Source organism: Lissotriton helveticus, chromosome 6 (genome assembly GCF_964261635.1).
Source record: "Lissotriton helveticus chromosome 6, aLisHel1.1, whole genome shotgun sequence".
Classification (NCBI taxonomy): Eukaryota; Metazoa; Chordata; class Amphibia; order Caudata; family Salamandridae; genus Lissotriton; species Lissotriton helveticus.
Window position 1 is genome coordinate 1,140,840,005 of NC_136067.1, and position 12,176 is coordinate 1,140,852,180.

A 12,176-nucleotide genomic window follows, 5' to 3' on the forward strand; every position below is an offset into this window, starting at 1 on the left:
AAACATTTATAGCAAGTGCACAGGAACAACAAAACATGAGTACCTGCTGTACTCAGTGCTTCTGTTTATTTTCCTTTTTTTAGTGCAAAATATATCCTCGTGGAAAATTGATATGGGGATGCATTTTGTGCTAAAAATAGCATTAAGTGATGAATTTGCATTTGACCTCACGCACTCGTACATGCATCATTGTAGGATTTTGCGATTCCTAAATTGCGATAATTAAGGAATCGCAATTTAGGAATTGCAAAATCCTATGCATCATGAAATAGCAAAGATTTTTACGATTTCTTAATATTCTTTATTTGCGATTCCTTAATTGCGAATCGCAATTAAGGAATTGCATTACATTGATTCCTATGGGCCTAGAGGCCCATAGGAATCAATGGGAAGGCATTCTCATTTTGCAAATTCGCAATTAAGGAATCGCAAAATGAGAATGCAATTTCAAGGGTGCAGGGGGGGTCCAAAGGACCCCCCCCTGCACCCCTGAAATGTCATGTAAGTACATTTTACTCACACACATGTCCCAAGGGCAGGTGTGTGTGTAAAATATCAGTTTAAAAAATGCTTTTGTTTGCACTTTTGAAACTTTTTGCAAATTACCATGAAGGTTTACTTCATGGTAATTTTTTCCTTATAAATTGCGAATTCGCTAATTTTTAAAAACCATGCATAGCATTTAACAATTCGCAAATTTTGCGACTTCTTAAATGCTATCGCAATTTAAGAATTCGCTAAAATTGCGACTTCTTAAATTGCGAAATAATAAAAAAATTATGATGCATCCCAAAAAAGCTTTTTGCATTCGCAAACGGCCGATTTTTGCGATTCGTACCGTTTGCGAATGCAAAACAGCTTGATGCATGTGGCTGTATGTGTACATTTTTGTAATTTGCCCAACATTTTGCATATTGACATAAAAGCAAATTACACCGATTTCATACACCTCGACTAAAGAATCAAAGATGGCTGTGTCATCTTGATTAGCACGATGTACTGAGCATATGGTAAACATCTCACATTATATGATATATTTGACATTGGTAATTGTCTCACCCATACTCTATTAGCTGCTAGCGTGCACCTAATAGTAACATTTGTAGAATACATACCGCAACTTCTAGCCCTAATTGTAGCAACTTCACTTTCTGTGCATATTTAACATGTGTTTCTTGCAGGCATGCTAGTAACCGTATTGATGATTCCATTTGAGCTCCTCTCACCCTTGATTTATCATGGTCATTGAGCCCTTTGATGTTCCTGCTAGTTATCTTTAAAAGTGGCATATATTATACAGGTTGTGCCGAGCCAAAGTTTTATTTTGCGCCTTTGTCCTTCTAAATTAACTTTTTCCAAATTTCGTTTACTTTCACAGATTTGTGGGGAGTTTCACCCCCTCTTCTCGAAGGATGTGCTGAAAGGCATTCACACAGGAATAGCAGGACTGCTTGCCAGGGAAAACCTGGGGACAAGAAACGTCAAACGCCTGAAAATTACTAAAACAATCAACCACCTAATTTACCTGCCCTGTTACTCATTTTTCCTTTTTCATAGTTTGGCTCAACAATTGCAGATATTAATCTTCCTGTACTGTTCTAAATTCGCCTTTCCTAGTACCATTAAGCTGGCTTGTTGTTCAATTTACACCTTTCCTCCAACAGGTTTTTTGTTTTATCTCTTGAATCAGCATTGTATGAGTGCATTGAGTGGTCACATAAGCCATACTAGGAAAAAATTGGAAACAGAAGCTGCTTTTTTATTTGAATTATCTTTCTATTTTGGCCCTTCCTTTTTTAAGACATACTTAGAAAACCATACCATGATGGTTGATGTATTCTGATTATTTCAGGTTTCAAAAAAGGCCCCTGATGAGCACAAACTATAGATAAGTCTTGCACTTGGTCTTTGCCCAGCATGGAAGTGGCAATTTAATTATTGAGTAAGCTGTTTTTGGTCTTTACATTCCTCAAGAATACAAACAATCCTTAAGTTAGTTCTTCCTTGCCTGTTTTCTAAATCTTTTTTTGATTTCAGTCTTTGTGTTGTGTCTTGAGTTTTATTATCCCCATTCTTGCTGATACCTCCTGCTTTATCGAGTTTTTTCCACCGAGGTCAATCTCTGGGAAAAAAGTGATGTCCTGGAACTTAACCCCTTTCTAATTTATTTGTGGATATGCCACACCTCTTCCCTAAGGATCATCTGAACCTAGAATCTTGAACAGTTTCTAAGATCTTATGGAGTAAAATAAATATTATCACTTTCCATAGCTATTCCATAACTATTCAAAATTTAGATATTTTGGATTTTTGACCCCCTACACCCAATCAAAGATCATCCTCTAAACCATTTGTTTTGATTGGGTTGAGCAGAGTAATGAAATTCTGTGTGGGTGAGGTCACATTAAGTTGAATATAACGAGGACTCCCAATATTTAGATGAACTAGCTGTTTCATGTGCATCATTTCCGTCAGCCATATTGGAGATGTTCTCCTGAGGCATTTTTTAAGAATTATTTATTCCCTTTCTCTTTTCCACCATTTTGTTGTTTTACCACTCATTGTGTTAGTATTTGTTAGGCATTTTAAAACCAAATATCAGAGGAAATTAGGAACTGATGTGAGGTAGAACAACTATATTACCTTTTGCTACCACCCTGCTGCTTCCTTTATGATATTTTGAACAATAATGTCTGATTGCAGTAACTTTGCAGTCCCTGTAATGTCTGGGCTATGATCTTTTTTTGTGTCATTAGCCTCTATATCTGTAAGGCAGTTTGTAACAGAGTGCATACTATGTCGCTGATTAGGTCACATTATATTTGGTTCTGTTTGGCTTGTTTTGTGATGACAATGGCATATGATATTTTACTTTCTTATCAGTTTGTCAGCAGTGTTTTCAGGATTTCTTGTATTTCCATCATTTCTTGACATACATAAATTTGCCACTTACTTAGAATGTTTTTTTATGTCCTTCTTAGCTTCTTGCTTCTGGATCTTTTTGTCTATTGTAGTAGTTTAACCATGTGCATTTTTACCTCTTTAGTCATTTTAATTTCCTTGTCCTTCCTATTTCTTACACTCAGGCCACACCTTTCCCCCATCATTTTCTATAATTCACAAAACATTAATCTGGAGTTAGGGATTCATGTCTTATTTTTGATATATCACATGTTTCATCTCTGATTTTCATCTTTTTGCACCCACAAATATAGCAGTTTTTGTAAGCTTGGAATTGCTACATTCTCCTTGGGAATTCACCCAGTTTTGCATGCCGACTTTCATACACCCATATATAGTTTGGAATATTCTGCCTTGGACTTATCCTTTATTCATATCATCCTTCCCAATTTGCAACATATTGTCTGGATTTGATTTTTCTTTACAGGTTTACTGTTGGGTTTTATATTCTCTAAGTATTTTCCAACATCCTCTTCGGTTTTAATGTTCTCGTTATTCACTCAATTTTCTTTATGCTGTTGCCTAATTTTATCTCTATTGATTCTTTGCTACTTACATGAGAAAGAACTGCCCTAAAGGATTCCTTACTGTTCTCATTATTTGCAACTCATTGTGTTGACTTCCTGCTGCAGTATTAGTATCCCCCTCCTCCTTATTACTATTATGGCTGAGAGTTCTGATTGCTCACGTGGTTTGTTGTCTATGATTTTATGCAACATTTTGTTGCTGATGCTTCTGCATGTTCCCTCAGTTGCAAACACCAGAATATCCCTCATGTCCAGTCTAGGAACCAGCCAATCATTTCAGGCTCCAGTTACCAGAGTCAATATTGAGTTTCATTGATGGATTGAGAAAGATGTGCCTTTTTCTCCACCTTTTTCTATTTTTAAACTGGCCATTCAGCCACTCTTCTGACTTCTGCCTGCCGACAACCCATTCACTTGCTGGTTTAATCATTTTCTGCACTCACAAAAAAACTTCGGTTCTTTCCATTGAGGAGGGTGCAATCTAATCTTTTTATATGTTTTGTTGCATTCTTTACAATAAATATCTTGGTTTTCCGGTTGCCTGGAGGCTTACACATTATTCAGTCTCTCTCAGCCTACATATTACATCCTCCTACAAGTAAGGAACCTTAAAACACCTATAGGGAAGCAAGTATTGTGAATCAACAGAGTAATGAGTGTTCGATAATTGGCATATAAATTATAGTGGAAACCATCATGTTACTACAAAGGACATAACCTATGGACTGCTGGTCATTGTAGCAGAGTCATTGTCTTGATGTACATATATTGTGCTTATCCAGTGGCAGTCAATGGGGGGTGGCCATTGCAAGGCATGCATGCTTCCCAGAACCATAATTTGAGGAAAGAGTAGCAGCAATGCCTTGACCAAGAGATATTTTGCAGTTACTTCTTTTTAGACGTAACAAAATCAGAGATTTTACTACTTTATGTAAGCCTAGAAAATAAAGGCTTAGCGTGAACTTCCAGAGGTTTAATGGGAATGTAAAGTATCCATCAAATCAGCATTTAGTCAGTGTATATGCCTTAACTTAGAGCTTCTGGAACTCATCTTTTCTCAGGTAGAAGAATCTGAATCTGTGAATGTTGACTGTAGCAATCTACAGACAGCTCTCACCAGGCAACAGCCTTAAATGTGCATGCTCTACACAAACTGGTGTAGGAATAGTAAATTATACTATTCCTAAGTCCAGCCCGCCCCCGTACAGCAAGTCGTTGAAATGACTTGTGATGTAATGGTTCGCGATGTATCAACGCAGTCGTTATAACGACTGCATTGTAATGGCATGTGATGTAAAGCATGCGAACTAAAGGTATATATTCCTCTCAACAAGCAATTTCAAGAGAAGATTTTACCTGAAGTAGTCATTATATTTTCAAATCAAGTCTTTTAGAAGCCTTTTCATGGCTGAGAATCATTCATTCAATTATACCTCGGACTATTGTACTGATACAAATGTTAGTAGTATATTAGATGAGATACTATAGATAGGGAAATCTCATGGCAGGTGATTAAGTGGACACTCTCTATGTAAGCTCCAATATAATTCTTAGAAATCTATTTTCCTTGAGCTTGACATGAAAACCCCCATATACCAGAAACAAAAAACGCTACTGAGGCATTCTATGCATGTATTCAAGCAATCCCAATATTGCACCATTGGATCGAGACATATTGATCTGCCTTTGTGACAAAAGAGCGGACACATTTAAATTGTAGCCAAATAGGATCCCAAAAGATTATAAGAATTATCTTGATCAATTTATAGTTTTTTCACAAAAGCAGATATCATCTGTGGTGTTACTGAATCACAACCTGTGACTCCAACTTGTTTTCAAATCAGTACAAATGTTCAAAGATTCCATGTGGTGGACATATGAATTTTTCAAACTTTGCAATCCATTGGCAGTGCACAAGATCCTGACTACAACATCTGCATAAGGCAATAACGGTAGACACTTATAATTTATTTTAGGGGAATGTCTTGAATGACCTTCACCAATATAAATGTTTTAAAAAGCTGTCAGGACAAATGTTTGCCTCACACCTTCAGCTATTTTAGAAATCTCTGAACATTCCCCTTTGCCACCGTAACTAAATGTATAAAACAGTAAGCTATGTATACTTTGTAAAAATATCTTTGCGATATATATACTACCAATTTCCCTCTAATTAGTTTCCTCTATGTGTGGCTGTGTAAGATCTCTGTGCACTGCAGCCAAGGTTATGTGCACCTAGAAACTGACCACGCATGCGAGTGCCGCTACAAAAATCAGTGCTGAATACCACTCCAAACTTTTGTTTACAATAGTAAAGAAGTACATTTCCACACATTCAGCTCCAAGTAATGTCTTGACGCCATTATGCAATGTAGCCACACATACCATGACATGAATTGTCGTGGCCACATACACTCCAGGGTTGGAAAAGGGCAGGACTCTGAAACTTGTACTGTTATAAGATTTTGCTGAACATTCTCAATTGGAGCACTATTGATTAGTTTGTTCTACTTTCCCATCATCAGTATGTAGAGAGTGTTTGAACCCGTCACCCTGATCCGACATGCAGGAGTAAAGGAGTTCAGAAGACATGCACACATTCTGATCTTGGCACTTCAGTGATGCTACAGGCAACATGCGAGTACCATTTCCTGCAGGGCCAGTTCAGAGGGAGTCCTTACAGTGTTGCACATATACTGCAGTGTTTAAATTTACTGACATTGGTGAGGAATCTCTGAAAGGTGCATGGACAAAGAAGTGTAACTAAGAATCCTTTCCGAAAGGTATGACTGAAAACATGTGCTTCACACATTAGCCTTCCCAACCATTATGGGTGCCTCTGAGGTTTCTAGTACTAAATCCAGACATAGCAGAACAATCAACCTATGCCTAACACAAACCACATCTATTTGCTTTGCCGATGCTTGTTAGCCACATCAAATAGATTGGTAAGAATGAAACTGTGATAATGAGAACTGACATCTTCTGCCGTTCACATCTACTTTCTCTCCATTCTCTCGCTCTTTTAGACACTTAGGACCCTTTTCTCTCCACATCTTTATGAAATCCTCCATTTGCATATCTCGCATGTCATCTCTTTCTTCTTCAGCACCATCAATTCACTCTCTCTTGTGCATACTTCATTTCATCTCCTCTCCTTCAACATCCCCTCACATATCCCACCCACCCACTGACTTTCTGTAGGCACTGCATTTTGTTTCCCTTTGGTGCTGTATTATTTTGAAAGTTGCGTAACTCCTACACACACTTTTCCACAGCTACAATTTACACATAAGTGACCATCTCTCTTTTTGGCCGGAAGAGAGGCCTAAGATTGGAAGTGCATGTAGTCTCAACACATTTAGGTGTTGAGACTACATGCACTGGCACATGGCACTGTATTCTGCTTCATCTGTAGAGTTCTCAATCATGTCCCATCATAATCAGGAACCCACAATTTTCAACTCAATAGATCTCCTGGATGCAACTCAGGTCACAGTAAGATTGCACAACTGTCATATATTGCAAAACAAAAATACAGCTACACAACATTTGGAAAAATAAATCATTTTAGAAAAGGCACAATGAAATAATGTGAAGAATCCTGGGGCCTCATTTATGAGCCAATGCGTCACTTTTACGCCGCCGGTGCGTCACTTTTTGTGACGCACCAGTGGCGTAAACAATGCGCCTTGTTGCGCCATATTTACAAAGTGACGCATCTAGGTAGATGCGTCACTTTGTAAACCCCTTAGCCACATTATACCTGCGCCAGGTATAATGTATGCAAAGGGGGCGTATTGACGCAAGATAGGGTCGTAGAAGTGACGCAGTGAAATCTATGAGATTTCACTGCGTCACTTCTAGGACACCGTTGCGTCAAAATCTTGCGCCTGCCTCACAGCAGGCGCAAGACTGACGCAAGCCCTTTCACATGGGGCTTGCCCCATGTGAAAGGAAGCATTGCTGGAGTTGCGTCACTATTGTGACACACTCCAGCAATGCGTCACTTTTGCGCTTACAGATACGTCAGAAATACTGACGTATCTGTAACTCCTTGCGACATGATGCGTCATACATTAAATATGAGGCATCAGGTATGTCGCAAGGAGGATGCACTGAGAAGTGACGCATCGTTGCTTTCACGCAGCGACGCGTCATTTCTCATAAATGAGGCCCCTGGTACCTCAGTATATAACTTTTTTTGTTAAATAACTGGTATTGGGGTGACAGGGGCCATGCATGAACCACAGCAGTTTGGATGGCGAACCACAACATAATGAGCAAAATAGGTATAGTGCAATGTGTTAGAGAAAATAGGGTACTTGAAGCCACTAAATCAAAAGATTTTGGTGATCCACTAAACCAAACGTTTTGTGAACCTCAATTACTATTTTCACGCATACCCCGTGATGCTTGTGTCTTAGTAAATGTGAAAGCTAACACATCCACTACAGAGATCTTCAGCTTGCAGATCCGAGGCTTGAAAGCTGTTAGAGTTAAGATCTCTTAAAAAATATATTACAGCCCGGACAATTATTTTAGTAGAAAGTGTCCTCTTCCCATGCTGGAGAATCCTGAAGTACATGTGGAATAGAGAATAATAGATACAGAGCCTGGATATTTTTAAATACAGTTGATGCAAGTCGGTGTGTGTTGTGTATTTCCAAAACCCATGCAGTTACAGTTGTATGTACTGTATGGTAATTTTAAATCAGACACACTTCAATCTATGATTATTATTACGTTTATAAAGCAAACTGCGTTTTAAATGAAAAACATGGAAAACCATATTTTAGGTAGTAGGAAGGTCTGTATGAACCAAAATGAGGTAGACAAAGGGTTCACTCCTGCTGAGGCTGAGATCCTGCAGTGACTCTTAATAATGGTAATTTTATCTGTGTGAGGTCCTGAGCAAATCCACTTTCCTGCCAAAAACAGAACCCTTTATCAATGCTAGCAGTGACAAGGTGCTGCAGGATTTTCTTTGGAAAAAATGTCTTCACATCCCCGTGCGATTACCACAGCTCAGCTACTAACTTTTAAACATATGTGATACCAGGTATAATGCAGAGATAAAACGCAAGACCCTTTTACCGCTCCCAAATGTATAGATTTAGGAAGAAGTAAAAGTGAACAAAACAAACTCATACCAACAGAGAACTACATTAATCACATATATCAAACCCTTTCCTTTCTTGAACCCATGCAGCCCTCCCTTCTCCTTCAACCTTTCCTATTTTGATTGAATCAATCACAACTTATAAAAGACTCTTATAGTAAATAGACAGAATTGTGTGCCAGGTAATTTACCACTTTATTGCCTTAAAGGGTGTTCTAACTTTAGGATCAACACTTGGAAAATATGAAATTATTAATATGCTTGTGCCTATTATGTTTATTCAGCCCTATTGATAGCTAAGTAAGATTTATTAACGAATGTCCGATTGCCCTGGGACCTTCTGGTCCAAATTTCCCAGATGGAGTTCATAATTTATGTGCTGTGCTAAAGGTAGAGGTAGTCTACACATTTATCTCCATGTCTTGCGCAGGCATGAGGGTATATATCCATCACATACTTTGTCCATGACTGAGGAGAGGGGAATAACCCCCAGATTCATCAGGAACACATTTTGCTATTCCTTAATAGCGAAAAATACCGATTCGCTATTAAGGAATAGCAAAATGCTATGCATCAAGAAATCACTACAAAAATAGCGATTTCTAATAATTCCTTAATTGCGACTCGCAAATTGCGAGTCGCAATTAAGGAATATCTCCCCATTCATTCCTATGGGCCAAGAGGCCCATAGGAATGAATGGGAAGACAATCTCAATTTGCTAATCGCAATTAGCGATTCCCAAATTGAGATTGCGATTTCAAAGGTGCAGGGGTGTCCAAAGGACACCCTGTTGCACCCTTGAAATTGATGTGTGCACATATGTTGCGCACACACATGCCCTTAGGGCATGTGTGTGCGCAACATGAAACTTTGAAAAATGCACTTTAGTGCATTTTTCAAAGTTTTTGCAAATTACCACGAAGGTGTACTTCATGGTAATTTGCGTGCCCTAATAGCGAATTCGCTATTTTTTTTAACTTTCATGCATTGCATTTAAGGAATCTCTATTTGAGATTCTTTAAATACAAAGAATCGCAATTTAGCGAATTCTTAATTAGCGATTTTTGCATTTGGGATGATGCATCCCAAATGCAAAAATACCGCTCACAAAGGGCCAGATTCTCAGAAGCTGGCCCTTTGCGAGCGGATTTAAGCTTGATGAATCTGAGCCTAATTGTAAACAACAGATTAACAGACAACAGTTTATAAGACAGAGGGGGGCGGTGTATTAGAAGGGAAGGTGATGTGAGGTGTTGTGAGTAAGGCCCCAAATCGTTTTTAGATATCTATTTTCCTTGAGCTGAATAGGGAGAGGTTTCACAAAGCGTCTATATACTAGAGCCATAAAATGCTAGTGAAGTAGTCTTTGTAATATAAGGTCTTACCATGGATTTAACCAGCTAGGACCTATTGAGTCAAGCACATTTCAATATTGCACTGATGGACTGGGACAGAACTGCCTTGGTGACAACAGAGGAGACAAATGCAATTTGTAGGCAAGCAGGACCCCCAGATAAGCACAAGGTTTAATGTAGTCAATTGGTAGAGTTTTTACATAAGTGCATTCTCACAGCGAAAGAGGAATCGGTGAGGTAGGTGAAAATCAAATTCTTCATTTCAAGAGAAATATATCCTGGAAAGTGCAGCAGCAAAATGGAGATAAGGACTACTGACCCCTTCCCTACTCTGTTAATGAATGACACGGTTGTGGTCATGGAACTCCTGATGTCCCACACATCGAAACACCACCCATCGCGCAAGACAAAGTGCGAAGCATGAGAATTTGTAGGCAACCAGGACCTCAAGATATGCATAAGATTTGACTTAATTTAAAGTCGAAATAGTTTATTGCATACTTAATTAAAATCATTGAAAATGCACACATAAGGCATCACTTAACTGTACAATTGATTCAATTGTTAAAAAATGCTTTTTTTAACTTAAATTTCAAAATTTTTAATCAAACTCCCATTGTTGAGACCCAACCCATGACTTCCCCCATGCGGATGGACCTAGCATGGAAAAGAGTAAAAACCTTATTATTCAGCTCAACTATGATCTCTTCATCCCCACCTTTATGAGGATGTATGTTAGTACAACGCGATCATTTTGATCGCGGTACTTTACAACGCGGTTTTCACAACGCAAGTCATTACAACGACTTGCGTTGGAGGGCGCTGGATTGTGGATTATTTTAATTTTCTATTCCTACTCCAGCCCACGTAACAGTAGGGAAGGTGTTGGAATAGAAAATTAAACTATTCCTTAAGCAATAGCGCCATCCAGCGCAAGTCGTAGTAATGACTTGCGTTGTGATGGCTGCGTCGTAAAGGCCCCGCGGTGTGAACACCGCGTTGTAAAGGATGTTTCCCCTGTATGAACAGTGTCTCTGTACAAAACTTTCAACAAGCTATTGACAACTGTTCAGAGCGTCCGCTTAATTATGGGTGCCCTATTCCACCTAAATATTGTAAAAAGAACACTGCAAAATAAGCCTGTATTTTGTTCTGGGGCTAATGTGGTATTGACTATATTTATTTATTCAGTTTTTTTTATAGTGCGAACATGACCCAAAGAAATGAGTGTCAGAGCGCTGTACAGTTAGATCGAGCTACATTTTCAGATGAAAATCTCCCTTTGTTTTCTTTTTTTTTTTTTTACACCTACTACCGGGAATATGATACTTAACCCCATTGAAAGTTCTACATATTACAATAACACACACTTGATAGTAATAGACAACCATAATACAAATCCCATAACCCTTGTTTACAAACCAAAACCAATACTGAGCATTACTGGGAATACACAATGGTGATGTATAGTATTTCAAGTACAGGAGAAGACAAGAACGACAATGGATTAGTCATAGAACCTGACCTAAGACCTATTAATTGACCTTGTACCGCTCCATTGTCATGGGAGGAGTTTACTCATCAGAAAGGACTTAGTCTCCTTCTTGAATCGAGTAGCCTGGGTAATCCTTCTGATATTCGGCGGAAGTGAGTTCCAAATCCTAGGTGCAGTTCCCATGAACCCTCTATCATATGATCTCTTCTTCCGGAAGGCTGGTTTCAGTAAAAAATCTCCCGCCCCCTAAAGGAACTACTACCTCCAGACAATGTAATTTTCTGGGCAAGGTAACGAGGAGTTAAGTGGTGAATAGCCTTGTGTGTTATACATGCAATCTTTAGCTGTATTCTCGCCGCGAACGGTAACCAATTGAGAGCTTTCAGGTGAGGGGTGATATGATCACATTTTTTGGATCCAGATATAAGTCTTGCTGCCGTATTGAGACTAGCTTTAAGGGATGCAGTTGAAATCTTAAGAAGACCAGATAAAGTTGAGCAACCGTACTCAACTCTAGAAATGACCAACGCCTGGACGGCCGTTTTTCAAGTCTTCTAAGTCAATGAATGGCTTCAACTTTCTAAGGTAGCTCAGATGGAAGCTGGCATTTTTTGCCTTCGTGTTGATGTGGGTACACATGTTTAACTCCTTATCCAGCATGATTCCTAGAGACTTAGTTGACTCCACTATAATCGGGGAGCCGTTTAGCGCAGTA